The 27,469-nt window shown below is 37.5% G+C and overlaps 1 long non-coding RNA gene across 1 annotated transcript; it reads right to left on the bottom strand.

Annotated features, from left to right (window-relative positions):
* Nucleotides 1-88: 88 nt before the first annotated feature.
* On the bottom strand, nt 89-26,824 carry LOC110836517 (uncharacterized). Its single transcript, XR_002545328.2, has 2 exons — nt 26,442-26,824; nt 89-409 (listed from the first exon to the last, which is right to left on the bottom strand). It is a non-coding gene; the product is annotated as an uncharacterized LOC110836517 (long non-coding RNA).
* Nucleotides 26,825-27,469: the final 645 nt, after the last annotated feature.

The raw sequence follows: 27,469 nt of genomic DNA, 5'->3' as shown, positions 1-27,469 counted from the left end.
ACACATAAGTTGAATAGCCTAAGTATATCACTCACCATCCAAAATAAAAAAATAAGATAGTCTATTTATTTGAATCAGGGTCGTTAAATAGCTTAAAATTATTTTATTACTTTGGTACAATACGTTTTGTTATACCATCCAACGCGCAAGCAACGAAGGAAATGTAATTCAGAATTTTATATTTGATTTACGAGTTTTCTGTATTCACAGAATAAAATTAAACGACTTTCAAAGTCCATGGACGATCGACTCTGAGTCTTCGCTTGAATTTCTGGACTGCAAAGTCGAGAACTGTCCTTTCCCTGCCGCCTGCGACTTGTTTGCATTCGGCTCGTAACCTAGCAATTTATCTGGCAGCTTTCGCACTTACACCATTCGACCCCCTCTCTCGCCCTCGTTCCCATGGTAACTGCAGAAACATAAAACAAAGTGATCTATCGTCTTTATGATATCTTAGAATAACATAAGGAAAATTATGGTAATTCGCAGGTGTGTTTAGAGATGGAAAGATGGCCGAATTACTCAGACATACGTCGTAGACACGGCGTCATAACCCAGGAAACTACGTTAGAAAGTTCGCCGTTAATAATTCAAAACTTAGAAGTCAAAAATGTTATCAGCAGTCATGAAAATCTTGGAAATACCTACCATTTGTTACTGAGAATTATCAAGTTTTTAAAAAGTTATGCAGCAGTACAGTTATTAGCTGTTATGTAACATGAGATGAGTAAAGATTAGGCAGTCTGAGCATTAACAGTTGCTTGTAGTTTTCTGTATTGGAATTGGAAATGCAAAATACACGTGTCAGAGCATATATTATTACAAAATTTCTGTGATCTGTTTGTCGGAATCGCATGACAATTAAGACGTGGGAAAAGTATCTAGTTTAAATATAGATTTCTGTTTTATAACACAACCCGAATGTAATTACATTAGCGTGCTTGCAACTGGACCCAAGGTTCGCGGGTTCAAACCTGGCCGAGGTCGATGGATTTTTAAGTGTGATAAAAATCCTACAGAGAGGTCTCATGTCGTAGACTTACGGCATGTAAAAGAACCTTACGAGCATGGACGAGATGTTTCGTAAGAAAAATTCAGCGGCCATATCTCACCCAAGTCTCTCCTGATTCCCTACTAGATGGCTCTAGCAGACAAAATCAGGACAGCGCAGAAACTGTGCAGAGGCAGTAAGCTGGTCACTCACTACTCACAAATGCACGCTTCAAAGACTAGGAAAACCTCCGAAAAGACCCATAATGGCTTATAGAGCCACAGAAAGGAGAAAAGTAATTAAAGTGTGAAAGCAGTTCTACAGAAGAAGGCCGTGGTTTGCTTGGAAAATATTACAGCTACTTCTGATGCTCGGTTTTACATGGTCAACTCTTGGACAGGAAGGAGCTTTAACAGCGTTCTGAATGTCTTGAAGTTCTCGCAAGCCACATTTGAAACGCTAGAAAGGTACGTAGGCATTTAACAAGGAGACACATCTCTTAGGAACAAGCCACCAGAATTCTTTGGTCGAAAATTACTATTACAGCTAAACTGAATTAAAAAAAGTATGTCATGGTTTAAAGAAACTCACTTTTTGTCTCATTTCAGGCCTCATATTTATTTTTTTAGAGTAAAAACGCTACTCTGTAGACATTGCTACTACTCTTAGCTGTCGAGATATGTGACATTATGATTTGTGAAAAGACGAACAATTATTTAGAGAAGTTTCTATTTCTTCTGGAAACGTCACAACACAATATCGTCAATGATGATGTAGGACGTAAGCACTTCTGAAAATTCAGTTTTTTTCTATCAGAAAACACGGCGAAAAATTCCAGAAGACAGTCATCTTCATTAAAATATATAATAAAATTCAGGTCAATACACAAACTTTATTTACAGATGTTAAAATTTAAAATTTAAAATTTGAGCCTTTCATCGCTACAACGATGTTACAATACTGTGCCTTCATTCACTACATGTTTCGATGCAAAGCATCATCTTCAGGTGTTATCCTTTAAAACTACTTTATATTACAATGCATGTCTTTCAATTTATTCATCCGTTTTGTTCATTATTATATCATATGCTCCGCTGATCCTCCCGTTTTATGCATCCTATGTTTGTATTTGATTATTCATGAATCGTGTTGTACGGTGTATCTGCTCAGGTTGACTGTCTGTTGAACAAAACGGACGAATAAATTGAAAGACATGCATTGTAATATAAAGTAGTTTTAAAGGATAACACCTGAAGATGATGCTTTGCATCGAAACATGTAGTGAATGAAGGCGCTCTATTGTAACATCGTTGTAGCGAGGAAAGGCTCAAATTTTAAATTTTAAATTTTAACATCTGTAAATAAAGTTTGTGTATTGACCTGAATTTTATTATATATTTTAATTATAAAACACAAACATGACGCATTTAAATCTTAAAGTCATCTTCATGTTTTGTTTCTTTGTATAATGCAAGTAAGTTAACTTAAATGTAACTGGATAGTGATATTTAATCTTTAAGTATTATTAAGCATGTCTGCTGCATATGCTATTTGCTATATCTATCTATTTGTTACTGCTGTTTCAATTCCTCCGGTAGATTTCGTTCTGAAATCAGTATTAAAAAATACGCAGGCCTTGATTTAGCAGCAATATTCACGTATTATGAAGGTAACTCAGGACAGCTTACCATTTCAATACGTGTAATGCGTTCCGTAGCCCATATCAGTTCAGTGCGATGAATTTTATGATAGAGTGGCCACGATCAGCAGGCAAAGAATCAAATTTGAATGTTGTGAATCATGGCTTACGTAGTTTAATTAAAGAATACAATAAAATACGCTGAAAATAATGCCAAGATCTGAAAGCAAGTCGTTCAACGTACTTTTTCGAGGGAAAGAATTTGGAGCCGGTTTGAGAAGCTGCTTTGTCCACACACTACTAATACCGAATTAGATGGAAGATATGGAATTAACGTCGTTTGACAAGATTGTATCATAATTTGTTTCCTTTAATGCTTTTATATTATTTATTTTCTTCTTCTGTTTAAATATATATTTATTAGTTTATAATACGTGACACAATTGTTTTGAATTTGTCTCCCTGTTTTATCATCTCGTATAATATCCTTAAGTCGCTTAAGGTACTCTCTGTATTTTATATTATGAAATCAAAATTTTTACACAATTTTCATTTTCCTCGTATGTGATACGTACACAGCCCATTACATCATACTTTATATCGTTTGGTTATCACTTGGAAACAAATATACTCTATCATAATTATCATCGATTTTTCAAATAACTGCCCAACTCAGAGCTAGATCTTATTTAAACAGCATTTACGAATTCAGTCCCTACCTCAAAGAAAACACATTTCTCTATTACAGGATTCAACTGGTTAATGTTATTTAAGGACCTTATCCTTGTTTGCATTAAGTGAAAAAAAAATATATTAATTGTATAATGTGGTAAGTATATTTACCACTGATTTTAATTAGTTTAACGTTCATTTAATTAATGCTGCTATTCTATAACATCTTGTATTTTCTGTACTTTCGTATTTTTATTCTGATTTAAAATTTTGAACGTGGTCCGGTAGATGATCGTTATTTGAACCGACATCTCTGTGATCTGTGCAATGAAGGCAGTTTATGTCAGCCCTGAGAGCAGGTTACATCAGCGGTAATGAAGCACAGTCCCATCTGCTTTATTCTGTATCTGCAGCATAACGTGTTCAGCACAGCAGTAATGATCTGCACACGAGACACAATAGCTCCAAAAACGTTCAGCATAATCTCTCAGAACACGTGCATAAATGTAGAGCGCAAATTTAAACTCCATGAAATGTTGCGTCAGTTTCATACATAAAATTTAACTTCCGGTGACCTGTTTTTGACATAATTTGATCTCTGTTTTTTATGAGAATTATAATAACATTCCCTCGTTTAAACCTTTCTAGTTCCTACGGTTAATTTAGTGCGGTATGTGACGCTAGATTCCCTAAACCTATAGAATATATTCATTTATAATCTCATTATTCATCAGTGAATTCCATCTCTCGCCTATTCTGCCTGGTTTCTAGATTCAATATGTGGTAAGGCAAAGCTGTCTTGAGCTATTTATGACTATAGTCAACTCAACTTCGTTTCTTTAATAAAATTACTACCAAATGTATTGTGACGGTTCAAACTGAGTGGATTTTAAGGATAAGTGCCGTTCTTTTACAAATCGTCTGTTTATTTGTAAAAACAATACCGATATTAAGATCTTTCTTTTAATTATTATTAGTGTTCTGTCTGACGACAGGTCCATATGAACAGGATCCTTCCATCCTTTTCTCGGACTGGGACCTCTTCATATACGTTCTTGGCAGATGATCCAGAAGTGGTTTGCCATTGCCTTCTTCTGTGTGTGAATGGAGTAATTGTTGGGATGCCACGGAGGAAAACTCCGTGTTGCCTAGACCACGGCCTTGCCCAACACAAGTTATAAATTCGGGCACCGCCGGGAATCGAACCCGAGACCCCAGGATTACAAGGGCAGCGTTCTAACCGCTAGACCACCGTGGCGGATTAAGATCATTACGGATGATAATCAAAGAATGTTTTCTTATATTTTTGACTACACTGCGTGAATCTTAAGAATGTTGCGGTTTCCTTGTTTAAATAATAATTATGTTCTCCCCCAAATTAAGTAGCAGCTCTAATGATAAACTAAACAGATACAGTAATTTATTTATATATAATTATTACCTTCCGAGCTATACTACCATGAATTTGTCATGTACCAAAATGTCACTAAGAGAAATATTGGCATAACGAGGGCGCTGCTGGACTTTATTGTGTAACAAATCTTAATTTCGATTTTCGTGCATCAACCGCGTCGAGCGGTGAAATTTTGGCAACTTCCGACAAATACTTCATTTCTCATTAATACTGTACTGGCATTAGGCTACCTTTTGTAGATCTTGAAGTTGCTAAAATATTTTTCATTAATCTTTCTCCTAACCCGTGGTAATAGAACGTTTTCCATAAACTCCTTCCTGTTCACATGTTCACTACCCATTTGACGTCACAGAGCTCCACTATTCCTCCAATCACAATAATTTATTCACATGTATACAAAGGCTTTCTAATTTCCCTATAGATATTAACCTGAAATGTTGGAAACCTTTAACACTGAGAGAGATTGTTCCCAAGAGTCCATGTTAGAGCCTGTATTAAATAGAAGGCGCTCATAACGTATTTATTTTAATTCAGGAATTTATTTAGTGTTCTGTCTGACGACAGGTCCATATGAACAGGATCCTTCCATCCTTTTCTCGGACTGGGACCTGTTCATATACGTTCTTGGCAGATGATCCAGAAGTGGTTTGCCATTGCCTTCTTCTGTGTGTGAATGGAGTAATTGTTGGGATGCCACGGAGAAACCGGGGAAGCCCCCGGAGGAAAACTCCGTGTTGCCTAGACCACGGCCTTGCCCAACACAAGTTATAAATTCGGGCACCGCCGGGAATCGAACCCGAGACCCCAGGATTACAAGGCCAGCGTTTTAACCGCTAGACCACCTCATCTTATTATTATTTAGTGTTCTGTCTGACGACAGGTCCATATGAACAGGATCCTTCCATCCTTTTCTCGGACTGGTACCTGTTCATATACGTTGTTGGCAGATGATCCAGAAGTGGTTTGCCATTGCCTTCTTCTGTGTGTGAATGGAGTAATTGTTGGGATGCCACGGAGAAACCGGGGAAGCCCCCGGAGGAAAACTCCGTGTTGCCTAGACCACGGCCTTGCCCAACACTAGTTATAAATTCGGGCACCGCCGGGAATCGAACCCGGGACCCCAGGCTTATAAGGCTAGTGTTCTGACCACCGTGGCGGTCAATACAGGATACCCAACATTATTTGTAGCTTCTTAGCAACGTTAAGTAGTAAGTTCGGTGAATGAAATAAGCATCTAGAAACTCTTTCTTTGTAGAAAGATCTCTACCGGTATTAAAAGTGTTAGCGATATTGACGGGAATGGCAAAATACCTTACAAAGAACGTTCGAAAAATAACATTTCCACGCCCTCTTCATGAGGGCAATGGATATGGTATGTGGACTGAGTGTCGGCGGCTCGAACAGTTATTTCCCAACCGAATGTTAATGAGGTCTTAAGTCTGAAGGTTTTTCTCCTTATGAACTGGAGATTCAAGGCGCAGATTCTGATATGCGTAGCAATATTTACTCTTTAACTATTGTTAAAAGAAGCCAAATAAATAACTTAAAATTGCTGTCTTCTGGATTATTGCGCGTTGTAGTCTGGTAAAAGTTTACCGACGTTTCAGAGGTCCTTATCACCTCCATCGTCAGAAATAGTAGCCTTGATGATGGAGGAATCAGAGACCTCCAAAGCGCCTATAAATTTCTACCAGACTTCACTGAATTACATTTCATAAAACAGTCACCATCATAACCACCGCCGTGTAAATCTAAAATTCACCATAAATTCAGAATTCTTAAGGTCAACGCTCTGAAAACTTTTGGTGTCACGAAGGACAGTGCACAGAACAGTAACATAGGAAACTTCATAACGTGGTAGGGTAAGTTCGGATGTATGTAACCAGCGAGAGAATAGGGCAGTTTTTAGGAAACCCCGTCTGTCAGCATAACTGTTGGCGCTGTAATCGGTGTTGCTCTTTACAGCTTTTCTCTGACGGAGAAAAGCGTACTGCGTGGACAGATGAGCGCGAAAGAGTGAAGAATTTTTAATTTGAATTTAGTGTTTTCAGGTAAGGTAAAAGAGTTAGTTTTCAAGATACGCTTCTTGGATTAATAGCGAAAGGGACAATGTTAATTCTTTACATAATTCGGTACTACATTTCGAGTTGAAACGCAATAACTATCATAAATATATACTATTTTCGAAATGCCAGCCATATATAAAGTGACATTGGAATAACGTTTCAGCTTCTAATTGTGGCATTCCAGCCGATTATCCATTTTATGGTCCATTTCACCCAATCTTACCCTAAATTCCAAATACTTCATAATATACAGCCTTTACCAAATACTATTAGAATGAGCAAGTCAATGAGGATGATAAGGGGTGGGCATTAAGCAGCCATGGACTCATGGAACAGGTGGCGATATACAAACATTTTAATAGGAAAACCATAAAGGAAAAGTAAAAAAAAAAGTTTGTCCCACTATGCGCTATGTAGGCGCTTGGGGTGAGTGGAGGTATAGCTCCTCTCTTCCTTAACCCCGGCACTAGATGGGGTGAGTGGTCAGCATCACGCCCCGGCCGGCTTTACCCCCAGAAAAGGACCCCGGTACCCATTGTAGAGGAGGCTGGGTGGGCCCCAGAGCCGGTCTGGACGCAGAGGCTAGAGGAAAAATCCTCTGCCCCCGTCTGTGATCGAACCCCGGTCGTCCAGCCCGTAGCTAGTCACTATACTGACTGAGCTATCCCGGCTATAAATGAAAGACCTTCTGGTAAATCTAGAAATACGCGGAGGATAACATTAAAACGCCATCACTTATGGGGTAAAGTGAATCCTTATAAACTTCCATGGCAAACATTTCAAATTAAATAAACTGCAGCGTTGATAACTTTCTTCAGATTTAAGAATACATTTATATGTGTGTGTAAGGATTGTAATGAATAAGTTATGTCCCTCTTGCGCATAACATTGAAGTTAGAGTTACCGAGAAAGGCGGAAAATCGTTTAGATAAAGTACCTGTTAGCTGATTCTGGTGGCCTTAGAACAGAGCTTGTACGGAATTTTTAGCCTTAAGGTTTCTTGAGGTAAACCGTTAGTTTCTATGGCGACCGCCAGAGTTGGATTTAGCTAACTTCATACACAGAGGAGAAAGGAGAGGGAAAGTGAGGTTAAAAATAAAGAAGCCTTTTATATTATGGAATGAGTCCCGGGGTGCAGCTGCGTCTAGAGGGCTGCCAGCAAAGCCTCTTCCGGCTGGTGGATATTGGACTTGGAATGAGCTTAAGACGGATTCAGTTCTATTCTTTTCACTTCTTTTATTCTCCTTTTTTGATTTTTGTACTCACTCTTCTTACGTGTTCTTTACACACTTCTTTCTTTTACTTATAGGCTACCGGTGGCCTAGGAGAAGAGAATTTCAGTTTATAGAAAGAGATGATAAATACCAGGAAAAACAAAGAATATGAATCCTTTACCTTAAATTTCGCACAAAGCTACACGAAAAAGACTTTCTTCTTAATTCAGAAACTGATGGCTGAGTGGGATATTCAAGGTATCACCAACTTTAAAGTGCAGAATGTTATTTGGAAAGTCCCCTTTAAGGCTCGAATTTATAAAAGCTTTTTTTTTTGTTTCCCAAGATATGTTTTGCAGTTATATTTCTTTCGTGATCCACCGGTGACTCTAAAAAAACATATTGGAACTCTTATTTTAGAAGCAATGTGACAGTAGTAATTCATACCTTTAAGTATATATTAAATATTGTCCGTCTAATCACAATAAATTCATATTAAATATTAAAATATTACAATAGTTAACATTTAAAATATTTAAAATATTAAATGATGTTCTTTATCGAAATATTCGATTTACATTAGACCATCATTTTTCATGCTTCACTACATGTATGAAAATTGTATTTGAATTATTTATCGTTTTGAAGCTTTATATAATTATATACACCTGAGGATAGTTCTTTTAGGAACTGAAACATGTCGTGAAACATGAAAAATGATGGTCTAATGTAAATCGAATATTTCGATAAAGAACATCATTTAAAATTTTAAATATTTTAAATGTTAACTATTGTAATATTTTAATATTTAATAAGAATTTATTGTGATTAGACGGACAAGATTTAATATATACTTATTATATCACAATATGACGCAACTTTACCATCTTAATTCATACCTTGTGCATCTTTCCTATATCAGCTGTTTTGTTACAGATGCGTCACTTCATTCAACTAAGATTGAGTCTCCAATTAATCATGTGACCCACCGGTAACCCTCTTAGTAGCCAACGTGTTGAAGATGTTCGATATGTCATAAAATCTAGATCAAAACATTAAATGTAAATACCGCGTTGTTGTATGTGATATACTCATAACTGACTCAGTATTACAGAGAATTGTTCGAGCATTTTATGTTTTACAAATAGGTAAAAAAAAATTCCTAATCATACAGAGCCCAAAGGTTCATCATTGTTTTCACAAGACAATTCAATAAATGCATTTCATATCTTCATAACCTACTTCAGTAGATCTATAAAGACAGACCTATGTTAATATTATTCCCCGATGTTCATGTTTCAAATCCAAACACATATTTTCGCATACCGTGATTCCCATTTTATACCGAGTTATACCGGGTGTAGCAGCTGAGTGCTTAACATTACTGGTTCTTCGGGTCCGAGGTTCAAATTTCAGGCTCGGAGATCGGCACTAATTGGAATTCTAAAGTGCTTTCTCTCTATCCACCAAGAAAATGTAGGGACAGTGCCTTAAATTAACTAACGATCACTTTTTTCCATATTTTTTTTTAATCATTACGATTTGATGCTTATGGTCGAAGCCACTGACAGCGTTGTTAAAAAACCATAAATATAAACTAATTTTCAATTAAATTTACTTAATTTAATACTAACTATATTAGACACATACAATGAACTTCAGATTGCTCATAAAGTAGGTTCCGTAGTAAATAACTACGCAGTACTAGGCTTAAATACCTGATCCTAAACCTTCCTCTATTTTCTTCAGAAGTCCAGGATCTCTTTGGCCCACGGTTTGTATTCCAACAGCTATTTCAATTCTTTATCTTTTTCTGAATAAATTTTATTTTCTTAACAGCCTTCAATGTCACTGGGAATACTTGAATATTTAAATAGCCTGTTGCCTTGAAAGTAGCAGTCACCAAGTTTCATGCTTCAGGGTCACAGAAAAATTTTAAAACTTCGCAACGCAAACAGCTCAGCCCTGGCGAATAAAGACAGCTCAGAACTTGCAGCGAAGCAAATATATAAACAAGCGGTAACATCGCTAGCACGCTGTGAAGAGATGAACAAGAACGAGTACAAGAGAGCAAAAGTATTGTTAGTAACTCTGTCTAGTCCAGATAACACTTAGGAGTAAAATTAATATTACAAATATTTGTCGTACTACACACGAATACGTTTAGCCACATGCAGTGTATCTGTATTTATATATGGGCTAATCTTGAATACAGTGTATTCATTTTCTCATACTCCAGACAATGTAATCAGAGTGCATTAATAAGCAACTGTAGTGTAATTAAATTCCTGTATGCATGATTATAGAACACAAAGGGATGTGTATCACTGACTAGGGAAGAGATAATACAAATTTGTATTCGTGGGACAGGTCTCCATTGGAATAATAATTGTACTCACAATGTACAGCTACCTTCTCTCCTTCTCTCTCTGTCACTCACACATACACACCGTTTCCCTAATTTCGTGTTTTAAGGACTCATACTTGAGTTCATAACTCACACACTGCGATAAACTATTTGTATCTTATATGCGTCATGTTTGTGTTTGATTAGATATATTTATTTTGTACGGTCTATACACAAACGTGTACTATTTTTAATAGATATTTATACGATTATTTATTTATTTCCTATGTCAATTCATACTCATTCCAAGAAAATAATTAACATTAATTCCACAGATAAATATAACGTCTGACTACAATAAGCAACTTACCATGAAAATGGAAAGCTACAAACAGAACTACGGATCATTATAATATATTGCATCAAATATCTAATAGTTTTTAAAATATTTTAAATTGATAAAAACCTGAAGACGACGGTATTACCCGTCGAAACATGTCGTTTTAATAAAAGAGCTAAAAATATGATGTAAAATCGTATTTACGATTAAGAGCGCTAATATAATATTTTACACAATAAAATGTTTAAACATTGTATAATTTTTACAACACCAATAAACTTAAAACGTTTGTGTATAGACTGTACAAAATAAATATGCGATAAACTAATCTTAAAATTTATAAATCAAAAGAGAAGAGACCATTCGGTTCAAGTGGGTATAGATGGGAGGATAATATTAAAATGGATCATAAATAAATAGGGTAAAACGTTGTAGACTGAGTTAATCTAACTCAGGATAGAAGCCAGTGGTGGGTTCTTCTGAGAAAGGAAATGAATCTTTTGGTTCCATTAAAGCCGATAAATATCTTGACTAAATAAGCGACGACCATGAAATAGGATTTCTATATGGATTTTGTATAGTTCTGATGATTTAGAATTTCATGTAGGTCATCTTGCTGTGTCAGCCGTCAGTTGCCATTACATTAATAGCAACAAGACTTGGTGGCGTATACAAATCACACGAAAAATACAATTTCAAGGTGTTTAATGGCATTGACTCTTCTTCGAAATTTACCCGAGATTCATGTTGGCATGACTGGAGGTACAGGTGCCCAGTAAAAATATCGAATTGAAAATCAAATCACGTTATTTACTTATAAAAAATTTATTACGTAGAGCTTACACAAATATGCAAATAAGATTTTTTGTCATCCGAAAGGAGCCTTAACGTGGGATAATAAGCATACCATAGTGTGTGAAGTGGTTACCGTGCCCAAATTCTAAACTGTTTTAGATTATAGTGTAATTCCAATTGACTCAATAGCAAAGAAAAACCATAAAATAATTCGCATATATTAAAGTTGTGAACGCAGTGAATTGTATTGTCGGGGAGTTAGTACAGTGTGCCCAGTTTAGTAATGCAAATATTAGTCATTTCATCGACCCCTCCCCCTATGTAACTTTGTGTACGTAAATCTTATCATGAACTCAAATGTGTTAACTCATCCTGCTTCACGGGAACACAGACAAGCGAGACCTCCCTCCTGAACCGCTTACATTAGCTCTCTGGTCCAGCCCTGGGGAAAGGGATGAGAATATATATATATATGCAAGAAACTGGGAATAAAAGGGTTGAGGGGTCCGACTAAACAGAGGACTGTCCTGTTACGGCTCCCATAGCCCGTAGGAGTAAAATTGTGTTTACACGAAATTTCTTTTCTGTGCCAACATGTAATAATCGTGGTAGGAAATGATCACTTCTCTCTCACTTACAACACCTTTTGTCAAAATCTGGCACCTCCCACAGAACGCTTTAAAGCTACATACAATTTTATGTTCCTAACTCCGTAGAATTATGCCATAAGGGATATATGGCAGAGAAAATGACTTTCATATTTCGTAATTTATCTTAATTTTCATTGGCCGTGAATACAGAGAAGAGACCAGATTGGCTACTTTGTTTAACGTCACATTCTCTGATGGTCACAGCAGCACTGAGCAGTATGTAGCGAGGGACGATCAACGTCAAATGCATCATGATCTTCTGTTACCAATCCTAGATCTTGGACAATGATTAGTTTTATTCTTGTGCTTGGCAGCGGCGCTGGGATCGTTGTGTTTACTCCCAGGGGAACTACTTCGAGGGTGATGGATGAATTTAATACCTGAGATAAGTGTACGGGTTTTTTTTTTATACGCGCACTCTGGAAACTTTCCGATCGCACCTCGTAAATAAGGAATGGACTAAATTTAGTTTTCTCATCATGACTTAGGACACGGTATCATACATAAAGTTAACACTAGCAGTTAAAAAAAATAAGTCCGAAATTGATAGTCGTGTAGTCTCAAAAATTTCAAAACCTTACTAGGGCCAGGCAAACAGCGTTTGTAGGTGCCGGTATCAACTATAAAGTTTTATTGTAATCTTCCTCATCTCATGATATTCAACCATATCTGCAAGTTAGCACAACTGATGATTAACATACGAAAATTTTAAAATTCCCAGCTTTCACAGACCCAGACAGCACACAAAGTTTATTTTTGAACCTAACCTGCGCCATATCTGTCTCTGCCACATATACAAACGTGTTTCTGTTTAAATTTAACGTCATGAGGCGATCAAATTAAGACGGATGAGAAGACCGCGACATGTCTCATGCATTGTGCTGATGCAAATTCCATGCAAAATATTTGTAGCAGTGTCAGGAGGAAAGAGGTTATTTGGCAGATATCTGCTTGCAACAAAACAGATTGTAGGACGTGGAATAATTTTTATGGCTCAGGTTGGATTCCGGTGGTCGGCTTTTGCAAATAAGTTAAAATCCCTACAGCTTCATAATAAAAGAGGAACTTCTTAAGCAGCTGAGAGACTGTCAGCTTCTCAAAAATTAAACTACTTTTTTCCGTGGAGCTAGTTGAGTTCCCAGTCCTTAAATCCGCAGAAAATAGATAGAATAATAGCAGTTATTAGTCTGAATGAATAATAATGACGGGCTAATAAACTTTTATACGCCTCACTTATAGTCAGAAAACATTTGTTTAAAAATGTGTCGTTTTCTTAAAAATAAACTTGATGCACGCGCGTAATTAAAAGATTGGTTATTTTCTTTAATTTTAGAATTTTAAATCTGAATGAGATTAAACGTTACATTACTAATAATTCAGTTAATTTATTAGATTTAAACGCCTTAAAGCGGCAGTGTAATCGATGACAGGCAAGCACTGGAAATCAAACAGGAAAACCCAGACTCAGAAGCTGTAAACGTAACAGTACGAAAACAGAACATTGTCCAGATGTACTTTACAACAATAATAGTCTTAACAAATTATTTAAAGTTTAAATAAAATTGTTAATAAGAAAAACAAAATCCTGGATATACGTGACAGCACCCTACATAGATAATGTTATTATTTTTGATATTATTATTATAATATATTTCTTGTTATTAAATGAATTATGTATAAATTTATATATATTTCTCCTCTCTCTTCTCTACTGCTCTCCTTTAACCAACTGTGTGTTGTCATTCTAATTATATAAATTCTCTGATCTAGTGCCTTGTATGTTTTGCATATTTTCTTCTCGTTCTAATCTAGTTGATTTAATTTATATGAACTATTATTACAAAGATATGTATTCAGTAGCATGTTGCCTTCATGTATAAAAGTCCTCTACACTCATGTAACTTTTTAATTATCTGTTTGTTGTTACGTTTCTGTATTTATTATTGTGTTGTGCTCTTATCCTCTACTGTATCTGTGATTGGCTTTCTGGATGTTGATGCACCACGTTATTAATAAATAATTAAACTGTATTATTATTAATATTATTTATCTTTTTAAAATTCACGTTTTCAGTTTCTGGATGCAACACTTTTTTGATGTCTGTTCCTTTCTTCCTTTGAGAATATATTGGATGTCTGGCCTGTTTTCCAGAATCTTCCTTTCACTATGTACCCCTATAATCCACGGTATTCTTACATCTTCATGATGACATATCGGCTAAAATATGTGAGAATACTAGTTTTCTGTTGTTTACGTGTTAAATAATGTAGATGTTTACGGGCTTAATCATGTCTTATGTATTCATTCTATGCCAGAATGAGACATCCTGATATTAGGTCCTCAGTAGTTTAGTCGACGTCTGCATTAAATAATTGCTCCATTCAAAATATTTAATTTAAAGTAGTACGTGCTGATTGTTTGAACCACAGCCTCCTAAATCGTACTTTCGATTTCACCCTTAATGTATCCAAATTTCAACTGTCTAATCTACCTGCATTGCCCATGCATCATTTACTTTTCCAGTTTTAATTTTATATTTTGTGCTTTGTTTCACTTTGGAAATATTTATAAATCTGTTACCTGTTTTAATAATATTTTCTTTATGTTAATTTCGTGTGACCTTATAATTCACATCAGTGCATCTTATTTTAATTTCTGCATATTTCACCAAATTCAGAGCTTCATATACGTATATTCCTTCCACCTGAATTAATATTCTTCCTCCCTTGTTTTTGGAAAAATACAACCGATCAATTATCTGCTATTCGGTGATGCTGTCCATGGTCTGTTTGCATGTTAATTGTTTTTCCACTCAGTTCTTCTATTTCTCCTTGATATCAAATTTTCGTTCTTTTTCAAAACTATATTTTAGTACTGGAGACTGCCTTTTATCCATTACTTTGCATTTCATTTTTAACTATCAGCTCTCTGTTCAAAACCAGTCTTAGTCTCCTTGCATACACCTTCCACTTTTTTTGTTTACTTTTGTGTTCTAAATTCTATACCCAAATACTCGATTGCAATCCCTTAATTTAATTTTCCATTTTGTTTTCCATGTGCTTTATTCTTCAAACTCTGCCATTCTTTTAAGAAATTCCATGACTTATTTTTACTAGGACACTGGGATACTGGGAACGTCCCGTTCTTCAAGTGCCTAAGCACTGCGGATCCCAACTTTTCGTTGGCTTGATCTATAGACATTTTGGTAGGACTCCTTTGATGAGGGATCGGCCCGTCGCAAGTCCTCTACCTCTACACAGGACAGCACAACACAACATCCATGGCTTGAGTGGGTGAGTGGGATTCGAACCCACGGTCCCAGAGACCAAGGGGCACAAGGCCCACGCCTCAGACCTCGCTGCCTCTACGGACCCCTGACTTATTTATAACCCAAATTTTTATGTCATCGCTAAATGTTTTTAAAATTTTGATTTCCTTCTCACTTCTCCCTACCAGCTTCAGAACATCAATGTAAAGCAAATGGCTTAATATCTGTTATATTGTTATTATTACTAATTATCGATTCTTCACAGTTTTCTCCTGGTACTTATTATCTTGAGTACGTGTTTATCCCATGATTCCTGCTTCGGGTTTAAAATTATAACACTTTCCTACAACACGCGATCATATTACAATTGTTTCTTGTACAAAATTCTATTAAATGGTTTCCCGCTTTCTTCCAATTTTTTTTTACAATACTGCAGTTGAAATTGTGACCACAGTATTCTCCGGTATGACAAGGAATTTCATTTTCCATATTCGCTGAATTTCTATACTAAAAGTTTTGTATTTTATCTTCTTGTATTTAATTATGATATCTGACCTATTTTCCAGAACTTCCCCACCCGTTCCTATCCCTTGATTCCACAGTACTCTTATATACATATTATTATTATTATTGATGTTGTTTCAATTATTATTATGTCAGTTTTCTGCCTCTGTTATCTATTCTTCATTTTATTAAGACCTTTTTTCTAAAGCAACCGCATACTGAAAAGGGTTTACCATTCTGCAAATCTTGTGCTACGAACAAATGCAATTCATGCTCCATTAATTTAACAATTCAAGCGGAAAATAACCTACGCCTTCGCGTTTAAGGGATCACACATTAGTTTTCCAATTACTTTTGTTTAAACGTGTCTTTGCTCGTCGTGAATCTCACAACTGATTTTGCAGATGCTTCTATCCGATACCGTATCAGATCGTGTTCTCATATCAACAAGAAATTTAGTAATTATCGATATAAACATAATAACATCGCCGCACATAGAGTGATTTATATAAACAAACAATTCCTCTCTATTTAACGAAGGGCTGCCCTTACTATATTATGAACCGCTCAGTCAGTATAGTGACTAGCTACGGGCTGGACGACCGGGGTTCGATCCCCGACAGGGGCAGAGGATTTTTCCTCTGGCCTCTGCGTCCAGACCGACTCTGGGGCCCACCCAGCCTCCTCTACAATGGGTACCGGGGTCCTTTCCCGGGGGTAAAGCCGGCCGGGGCGTGATGCTGACCACTCACCCCCATCTAGTGCCGAGGTCAAGGAAGAGAGGAGCTATACCTCCACTCACCCCAAACGCCTACATGGCGTATAGTGGGACAAACTTTACTTTTACTTTGTGCTTAGTATATTAAAAGAAATATATAATATGCATAAAATATTAATCTCGGATTTTTACGTGAAGAAAAAACATTTTTATGTAGTTTTCAATTACAGACGTTTTAGGTGGGTATGACTGAATGTAGACATTATATAAATACGTAATTTCATTCCATCTAATATTGCAACAATTCAAAATGAGAAGCTACATAATTTGTACTGTCCATCCAATGCTATTAGCGTGAAATATACAGTGGATTCCGGTTAATTGGGACACATCGGGATTAGAACACTTTGGCCCAATTCAGCGGCTGCCCCAATTATGCGAAGTTCCACGTAAAAAGTTAAAAATGTTCGTTCTATAAGATTTGTCACAAATAAACTTCTGCCCTGATTAACCGATGGGCAAATTAACCAGAATCTACATGTGTGTGTGTGTATGTATACAGAATGTCCCAGGAGGAAAGGTCAATATTCTGGGAGATCATAGTATCGGTCATTCTAAGCAAAAGTGTGTATATGTACATATGTCCCATTCCGAACGGTTTCCGAGATAGAGCTATTTCAATGTACAGTAGTTTGGATCTGGCACCCAATATTATCCTTCTCTGTTGGATGTTATCGTCCGCATAAACGAACATTAAGATGCACTCAGACAAGCAACGAGCCATGTCCTCACACGAGCTGCAAAGTGCATTGATGTTGACGGTGGAATTTTCGAAAATGTATTATACTAGGTAAACTGTACCAACTTTGTCACGTGAACAATAAATACCTGTATTAGAAAGAATACGTAATATCTCTTTCTTATCAAAAATTTTACAACTTTACAGTGAAATAGCTCTATTTCGGAAACCGTTCGGAATAGGACACATGTACATATAAACTTTTTTGCTTAGAATTACCGATACTAGGACCTCTCAGAATATTGACCTTTCCTCCTGGGACACGCTGTATATATGAGGAGGATGGTAAGTGGGTGCATGTGACGAACATGAGAATTGGTTAGAGAGCCTGAAGGGAATTGACTTTTCGAAAGAATGGATCTTGGAGAAATGGGATCAGATTGTTGTGGATTCAGGAACCGGTGGCTGACTCTTGTAAACACGGTAATGGAGCTTCGGGTTCCTCAAAATACGTCAAATTTCATGACCTACTGGGTGTAGTATAAGTTTCTGGAGGTCCCCGTTCCATTTTTTTATAACTGATTGTCTAAGATTCCTCTAAGCAGACGATTATGCACTCCAAGAGACCCTACGTAGTTTTTCCGCCAACTGGCAGTCGGCAGAGAGAGAAGAGTTTGTCGTCACTCGGGGGTGTTTACTGGTCATTTGGGAAAAGTAGTGTTGGAAGCGGAATTTCTCTCCTGGTAGTCGAATCTCGGCGAAGGTAATAATCCCACCAACGGTGAACGAATACGCTGTACTTAGTTCCATCTACTGCTTATATTCCGAATTAATCACACACACTTATTTCAGATCCACGTCATACGATGTTACGACAATTAAGTTCTCTGCTCGGAACCGTCCGCATGTTTCTATGAGAGCGCCCTACTAACGGATTTGGATTATATTTATTATGGACGAATTATTCTGGCTCACATTTGCCCAATAAGATGGAAGAATGACCTTGTATGTTTAACGTTAGTGGGAGATTGACCTAGATATCAGCCACAAATCTGCATCATGTTAGTACAATAGAGACGAAAGTGTTGTGGTGTTGAGAACGTCTTAAAATGTATCTTTACTCTAAGGAGTACGTATTTTCAGTCTTGTCATAAAGACGGTACCACCAGCTCAAGGAACATTATGAGGGAGCTTGGATTTCAATGAAAGGAGATGGGAAACATAAATGTGGGCCTGATAGTAAGGCACGACGTTAGATGTATGCTAGTATCATACATCAGAGCACTGAATAAGCAAGGAGAAGTTCGTTCAATAATGTATGAGGACGAGGCGTATACAGCGGCCATACTGGATCTGAGAAATGGGTGATAATTGTGTGTCGGGTCTGCTCGCACCATTCTCGAAAGGAGAATCATTATTTTCCGTGCGAGAGGCCGGCGTGGTTTCTTACCCAACGCAATGGTTATTATAAAATCTAACCAAAAACAGGCACTACCACTGTGAAACAAGTCGTAAGATCTGAGTTCGTAAGTTCCCGCTAATTCTGTGTTCGATTCCGGACAGAGTACCCTAGACGGACAATAACTGGACATAGGGTGGCTTCCTACATGTTTTTAATAGCAATAAGAGGCAACGGAATCAGTTTCAGTAGAAACACCACAAACACTAATTATAACTAATATTAGGGTTGAATATTAAGAGTAGAAGAATCAGAATACAGTTAATGTTATATGACTTTGATTATTGTGATTAAACACTGGATTTCCCCTTTTAAAAAAATACTTATGGTGCCTATCACCAGCTCTTACCGAAATATACACCAGTCTTTCTTAATTTTGCATAAACTTGACTTCATGGACTAAATCGTTTCTACTTTCCCGATTAAACATTTTACCGGCCAAGAATTGTAAATTGTCATTTGTGACCTACATACACAATGAAAAAATGGTATACCAGTTCCTGCGAAAAGAAGTGAAGGACTGGTGTATACGAGGTGCGATCGGAAAGTTTCAAGACTGCGCGTATAAAAAAAACCCGTACACTTATCTCAGGTATTAAATTCATCCGTCACCCTCGAAGTAGTTCCCCTGGGAGCGAACACAACGATCCCAGCGCCGCTGCCAAGCCTGGAAGCATCCCTGGAAATCTTTCTTTGTCAGCCTGTCAAGCACCATCTGCGATTCTGCCTGAATCTCTTCTATCGTCTCAAATCTCCTTCCCTTTAGCTGAATTTTCATCTTTGGGAAGAGGAAGAAGTCACAAGGAGCTTAGAAAGGAAGTTGGGGTCGGTTCTTGCAAGATCTTTGAGCTCCTGACAAACGAGAAGTCGATTCTGCTTCTGGTCCTCAGACAGGATGCGTCGCATGTGGAGTTCTTCCTTTAGAATCAGCTACTTCTGTAAGAGGTATTGATAGACACCACAAGTATTTTTTTAAAAGGGGAAATCAACGTCAATATTAAATTCTTGTAACCGTATTCCATTGCTGTATTTGATGCATTGCTTTAAAATGATATGGTCATTATTCAATCTGTTTTGTAGCTCTGTGAACATTTATCACAGAAGAAACACTTGCTGTGTTTTCGAAATATTTTTACCGGTTCTCTTTTATTCGGTATTTCCTGATCAATATATGCTTTACTAAATTTTTTAATGGACAGAATCGAACGAATTCCATTTAAAATAAACACATGTTGTGTTATTAAAAACACCGTGTCCATATCTGCAAAGCGTTTCGAAAACTGACGTAACCACCTTCCAGTAACCATGGAGACGTTCATATGAGTGTCAGAGGATATGATGGGGGGGGGGGGTTTCTGTGAAATGTGTGTACCTGTTTCTGATTCGTTCTATTGTAAGTTACATGACTGCATATGGGGGTTGCCTTTTAAATGGTACACGCTGTAATATCTGAAATAAATTTTACCTGTGACTAAGCCCGAATGTAAAGCTCCACACTTTATTAACCTCGGCATTCCTTAGAGGTGAATGGTCGACTGCTCATTTCAGTTTCCTTAACACCTCTGAAATATTCGCCGGTACGAATCCCAACAGACTTTAGGTCGTCGTTAGAACCCCATTCATCCAAGATGTGGTTTGCCACTGTATTGACGCCCAAAGCAATTCAAGTTGTTTGCGCTGGTATAATTTAAGCGGATCAGTGGCCACTTCTGAGTTGGAACAATGCATTGAGCTTTCAGATATCGTGCTAGAATCTTATCTCGCAGCTCACGCAAGAACTTTACTGTGACCGTATATCGTCACATTTAAAGTGAACAGATGTTCTGATAAAGCAAAATTCTCGCCTTGCCATCAAATAACGTCTTGTAGCAATTTATTCTGATTATCAGACTATGTGCTCTAGTGTCTTCGCTTGCTAGTAAATTTCCTTGTAATAAAAACATAAATAGGCCTGTAACGCGGCACTGAATTTCCTCCTGACAGTAAAATAGAATTTTTCACATATTTATCAGCCATCTGGAACGTATAAAATAGTTTAGATAAAACAGCACGATTCCAATGCATTGTGGTTATTATTCCAGAATCTTCTTACGGAGTTTCGATTCAATTTCTGGCCACCGTACATTTGTTGTAGGAATGCTCCGTCAAGTGTCGACCGTCTTTCCCCACACTCCCCCTGATTGCATAGATTTACCTACTCATCAATCTCTAGTCTACTTTAACCGGTATTTAAAATACTTTGATGTAAATGTGCACACAATAAAAGATTTATATGTTAATATAACTTCTCTTCTCCATCATCTGAGGTCTGAACAGCGGGCCCGTTAGTGGCCGCGGTTTTGCAGAGGCATAATAGTAGCCTTTCCTCATCTAAACAATAAAAGGTATATGGGAGGACGAAGTGAGTGGATCGTATGGCATTAGGCCTGTTGGACAGATAATAAGCGCGTAATTTTTTTGTCAAGAATCCTGAAGGGAACAAAATATTCCAAAAACCTAGGCATAATTCTGAAACAAATATTAAGCATTATGTCCAGAAATTATTGCAAATGTTTGGACTGGATTCATCTGGCTCAGAACAAAGTTATTGGACTAAACGCCTTCGCCGAGAGGTTACTACACTCGCTTCGAATGCAGGAGATCCTGGATTATAATCTCGGCTAGAATATAATCTATCATAACTAAAATTATGTCTTCCTTGAACATGGCTATCTTCTGGGTTGTTGCGCCGTGTAGTCTGGTAGGAGTTTACCGACGTTTCAGAGATCCTTACTGCCTCCATCATCAGGGCGATGAGAAGACAGCAAGGACCTCTAAAACTTCGGTAAACTCCTACCAGACTACAAGGCGCAACAACTCAGAAGACAGCCATCTTCAGCATCACCGCTGTGAAGACCTCAAATCCCACCTATTTGTTCTTTCTCAGTTCCTCCGGGTACTCACCAGAGAATTCTTTCATTTAATGATGTCTGATCTCAGCTATTGAAAGCGTTGAAAATTAAATCATCCACAGGCAAAAATAATATCCGTTAATAGGCTGATATGAACACTGTAATAAATGTTCGAATACATAAAATACGTTTCATTATCCGGCTAAGCACTTATTAGCTTCTGAAGAATTACTAACTTCCAAGAAGTGGATTCTCTTCCACGTCGGCAGAGACCTTCTGATGGGTAGATCCTTCGTCCAGAAGTACTATCATTATACGAGGTCTGACACAAAAATAAAGAGACTGAATCTGTAACTCTTTTTATATACATAATTAGAAAAATGGGGCGTGGAGAAAACTGCATAATGATGAGCTTAAAAATCTGTACTCCTCCCCCAATATTGTCAGGGTGATTATATCGAGAAGAATGAGATGGGCTGGGCATGTAGCGCGCATGGATGGGACAAGAGGTGTGCACCGGGTAGCCTGAGGGGAAGAGACCTCTGGGGAGACCTAGACGTAGATGGGAGGATAACGTCAGGCGGGATCTATGGGAGATAGGAGTTGAAGGAGACTGAATTTTGTTGGCCCAGGACAGGGTCCGGTGGAGGGCTTTGGTTAATTCGGTGATGAACCTTCGGGTTCCGTAAGCCATCTAGTTAGTTAGTTAATTACAAAAATGAACTGTGATCGCCCTCTAAAGCAGTGCCCTAGATTATTTTCTGTAAGACTGTCCAGCAGTTCCTTCGTGTTTGCCTTCACAGATTCTACGGTCTCAAAATGGATCCCTTTGAGCACGGATTTGATTTTGGAGAAGAGAAAATAGTCGCAGGGAGTCAGGTCTGATGAACAGGAGCGGTGATCAGGCACAGTTATGTTCTCATCGGTTAAGAACTCCTTCAAAGACAAATCTGCGTGGGCTGGGGCGAAATCCACCCGTTTATCCACAACTCTGACCGTTTTGTTCTCACTAACTAGCGAAATTCTGTAAACATTTCGATGTAATATTGCTGATTTACCGTCCGGCCATTGGAAACCCACTCTGCCATCGGAATACCCTTGATATCAAAGAAAACAGATGTGCGTGGATGACCTGGGCGCTCATCATTTTCCACTCTTTCCCTGTCTTCCAAAAATCGTTTGTGCCATTCGAAAACACGTGCACGAGACATACAATCTTCACTGTAACCCTCATTCAATATCAGAAACGATTCCGTCAAGGTTTTTTTTAAGTTTAACGAGAATAATATTAAAGTTTTGTTCCAATTTAAGATCTGACATTTCCGATCGAATATAAAATCACGTCTGAACAGAAATACTTTTTCACTGCTACTGAGTGAAGCGATGAAGTTGAAATTTGCATCGCTGGTAGAGGAAAGATAAAGGTTTAATATGGTCTGTTTATTTCGTCCTGAATATTTTGGTTGCCTAGTTACGTAATCAGTCTCTTTGTAGTATAATTGCGTCATGTTTGTGTTTAATTCAGTAATATATCCTTTATTTCCGTCTATGCACAAACTTAGTTGTTAAAATTGGTGTTATAAAGTTTAAATTTAAAACTTAAAATTGGTGTTATAAAGTTTAAATTTAATTTAGTATCGAAACATGTTATAAAATAATGAGCGCTAAAATTGTAACATCGTAATAGCGATGAAGAGCGCCAAATTTTAAGTTTTAAATTTAAACTTTATAACACCAATTTTAACAACTAAGTTTGTGCATAGACGGAAATAAATGATATATTACTATAATCAGTCTCGTTATTTTTGTGTCAGACCTCGAATCTGCAATATTATTCGTTTCACAATAATAACTCTGAAAAATCCACAAGACATCGTATAAATGAAATTGAAGAAAACATATAATAAATTTTACATTACAAAGGCATTAATCAGCTATTCTATATGACTATCGGTCTTAAAGGAGAGTGAACACGAGGCAGTCAACTGAACTGCTGAAGTTCTGAGGTCGCTTGGTCAGAGCACTCAGCCTTTGTTGAGGAATCCCTACTTTCCTAGAACTAGTACTGTAAGCATACACCCTTCCATCTTGCACTTTCTCGCCACTATTAGCATCTAGAGAAGTTTGTAAAGCAAATTGAGTTTACACTTTCTACAACGGTCAGAGCAAACTAAGCTCGGTCGTTAAGTGAGGGGGTTGCGATCGAGTAAAGCAGCTACCGAGAATGGCTTCTCTCCTCGGGCTACTGTGATCTGTTGAACAGCTACATTACCCGTGAGGGGATATGTTCAAAGGAACACCGATAACAGAGACATCTTATGCTGAAACTTGTTGTCATGGTAGCGAGCATCAAAAGAAACATTTCCAAAATTTGCAGGTCCAGAATTTAGATAAATAGAAAGGACGCTTGACCTCTTAATGATATTGATCAATAAGTTTCTTCATGTAAAATAAAGTAAAGTTTGTCCCACTCTACGCCATGTAGGCGTTTGGGGTGAGTGGAGGTATAGCTCCTCTCTTCCTTGACCTCGGCAATAGATGGGGGTGAGTGATCAGCATCACGCCCCGGCCGGCTTTACCCCCGGGAAAGAACCCCCGGTACCCATTGTAGAGGAGGCTGGGTGGGCCCCAGAGCCGGTCTGGACGCAGAGGCCAGAGGAAAAATCCTCTGCCCCCGTCGGGGATCGAACCCCGGTCGTCCAGCTCGTAGCTACTCACTATACTGACTGAGATATCCCGGCTCATAAGTTTCTTCATGTAGTATTCGTAAATATGTGTCACTTGATTTAAACTTCAGTAACTCGACTTGTGACCCACATAATCCCGGATTATTAATTACCAAGCAAATTGACGGAGTTTCATCGTGGTTTTCATAGAGGAAATGCTTAGTTGAAACTTCACGCATCTAAACAGTCCACCCGGTGTAAACATAATAATTACATACCATTACAATAAATTATTTTTTTTATTTTCTCTAAGACTTGTAATTAATCAATCGGTAAGAAATAATATTACCTACAAGCCACTCTTAACAGAAAGACGAGCTTGCTTTGCCTGGGAACCTTGTAAAATATGTCAGCTAACGTAATATTATTGTTTATCACTACTCTCTCCACTGGTGTTTTCATACTCTCCAGTTGTCCTTCAGAATTTAAGGGTGGAAACAGTTTAAAGGATCTCTTAATCTGTGTCAGTAAAATTGTTCTATCAGTCGACTATTCAATGCCGGTATTACAAAATACGTGAATAAACATTTAAACATATTTCAGTTCTTAGTAAATTGCATGTGATAGGAAATCGATAAAATAATACACAATCCCTTTCAGAGGACTAGAGAGAGGTCAGTGTAACTTTCTGTGCTCAGTGGAACGAACACAGCCCCATTTCCCGCCCCGTTGCTTAAACCAAGCAGTAATTAGCCCAGTTAAAATTGACGCTGACAGTTGGTCTCTGCGAATCTATAAGTATCAACTCCATTTTCAACATCACGGGTTAAGCTATTCTTCTGTTTTGCTTACGATCATAAAAATTGTCCGCTTATAATATTCTGCTGGACACTCGACATCTTCTCGGGTTCGATTCCCGGCGGTGCCCGAATTTATAACTTGTGTTGGGCAAGGCCGTGGTCTAGGCAACACGGAGTTTTCCTCCGGGGGCTTCCCCGGTTTCTCCGTGGCATCCAAACAATTACTCCATTCACACACAGAAGAAGGCAATGGCAAACCACTTCTGGATCATCTGCCAAGAACGTATATGAACAGGTCCCAGTCCGAGAAAAGGATGGAAGGATCCTGTTCATATGGACCTGTCGTCAGACAGAAACCTAAATAATAAATTCTGTAAACCACTATTTAAAAATAATTTAGTAATAGACTTTTGAAGATTGTTAATTGTTGAGCTGATATCAGTTATTGTCATTTCTTTAATATTTCACTTTTTCTATGATCCGTCATGATATATCCTGTGACCACACTAGCGAAACACATTACTGCCGTCTGCGTTCGTCTCCCCCAAAATTCGGCCCCAAAAAAACACAAGTTTGGCTTTTACACCGCAGAATTTTACCAAGATGTGTTTCATATTTCCACAGAACTCCTGTATTCTATTAATATATTACCATTAGAGAAAATTTTGATAATCATTTGTAATCAGTGGTGTTTAATATTTCGAAAATTCTTTGTTCTTTGTCATTAGGTCTAACTGTCGGTTCATTGTGAAATAGACTTCCCACTTAGCGTCTGATTCCTTGCCTGCGTTCACTTGTACTTTACAGAAATCATGATAGAATTATAGGCATGTGTACTGGCCGAATACTCTGGAGTAAACAACGTCAAATGTCATCTTTGCGTGTACCCGAAATGAGGCTGAACTTGAATGTCGTGGCTAGCAACAACTTCGAGTGATTTTCATTTTGGCATCTTTATAAAGTATATTTATTATCAAACCCGTGATCTCTCAGTATAATCATCAGCCAATTTGAGAGACCACCTGAGGATTACCTAGGACGGTAACTGGTCTCGTAACACTTTAAAGCAAAGTGGTAACGATATATACCATTCGTTTTTATCATAATATCTTTTAATTTTGTCCACAGAATATATTACGGGTTTCGAATATTTATCGTACCATTTAACCTTTATAATGATAAAGTGTTGTGTTTTCTTTGAGGTACGAACTGAAGTTTTAGATATTTAAAGAACTCATATCTTAAAGCGTTAAACAAGAAAATCTTACCTCTGCGTCTTTAAACTTCCTTCACACACTTCTGAACTAGTTCTACGGACATCGGCTGTTTCTGAGAATCTGGTAGAGCTCGCTGGAAACATTACTGTAGCTAGCAGTATTGAACAAAAGAAATTGAGTTCCGATACTGTATTATATGAAACCTGTGACACTTCACTTATTACACCACACGACACACATGTCATCACACAGTAAACGTCCGACTCTGTATTAATAATATTAGCAACACTTTATTAAGCTTGTAACCTGCAGTCTTTACACTCAAAACAATATGGCCAGGCTTACTGTACAAATGTAACTGCCCTACTCCTTATCGGAAGTGAAACTGGTTTCGTGTACGTACTAGTAACTACATCTAGGGGCGAGTCGTGAAATCAGAAAACAAATGACAGCATCAAAACGTAACGTCAGAATAGCTAACTTACGAGTTGCATAATTTGTTACCAAACTCTGTCGTTGTAATTTAATTACGCACTGATCTTTCCTTATAAATATCCTCTGGTTCTAAATTATTCCTTATTATGTTCTTTCAGACATTCGTCAGCATATGTAGCCTACATATTTTAAACTTATGTGCGTGTCCCGAAATATCCTACTTAATAACAGAGATCATAAGCGAACTTTAACAGCCTCAGCTGGTATATGACAACTCAAAGTTAACATTTTAATTTTTACTTTAGTTAAAAAATATATGATGGCTATGAAGTAAATAAATTATTTTCTTATTCTTGTTCAATTTTATCGACAGCGTATAAGTAGTGTTTATGAAATCCATAGCCTTCTGAAGATTCAATTGAATAAAAATTTCCTTGGATATTATCCATCGTCTAGTAACTATAAAACGTAAAACGACGTTTCGGAGATGGGACTCTATCTCCGTCTTCAGGTTCCTACACAGTTGGGCCCACTAGATAGACCTAATCCCTATCTCCGGATTCATTAAAAAAAATTCCACTACAATTATATCCGGAATCAATCACAATACTTAGTGAAAGATTAAATCGTAAATACTCTAGTCT

The sequence above is a fragment of the Zootermopsis nevadensis genome, unplaced genomic scaffold (assembly GCF_977971745.1).
Source record: "Zootermopsis nevadensis isolate Lab colony 2312 unplaced genomic scaffold, Znev_1.0 Znev_ptg000021l, whole genome shotgun sequence".
NCBI lineage: Eukaryota > Metazoa > Arthropoda > Insecta > Blattodea > Termopsidae > Zootermopsis > Zootermopsis nevadensis.
Note: the sequence above shows the minus strand (reverse complement) of the source record. Positions and strands in the feature narration are given on the sequence as shown.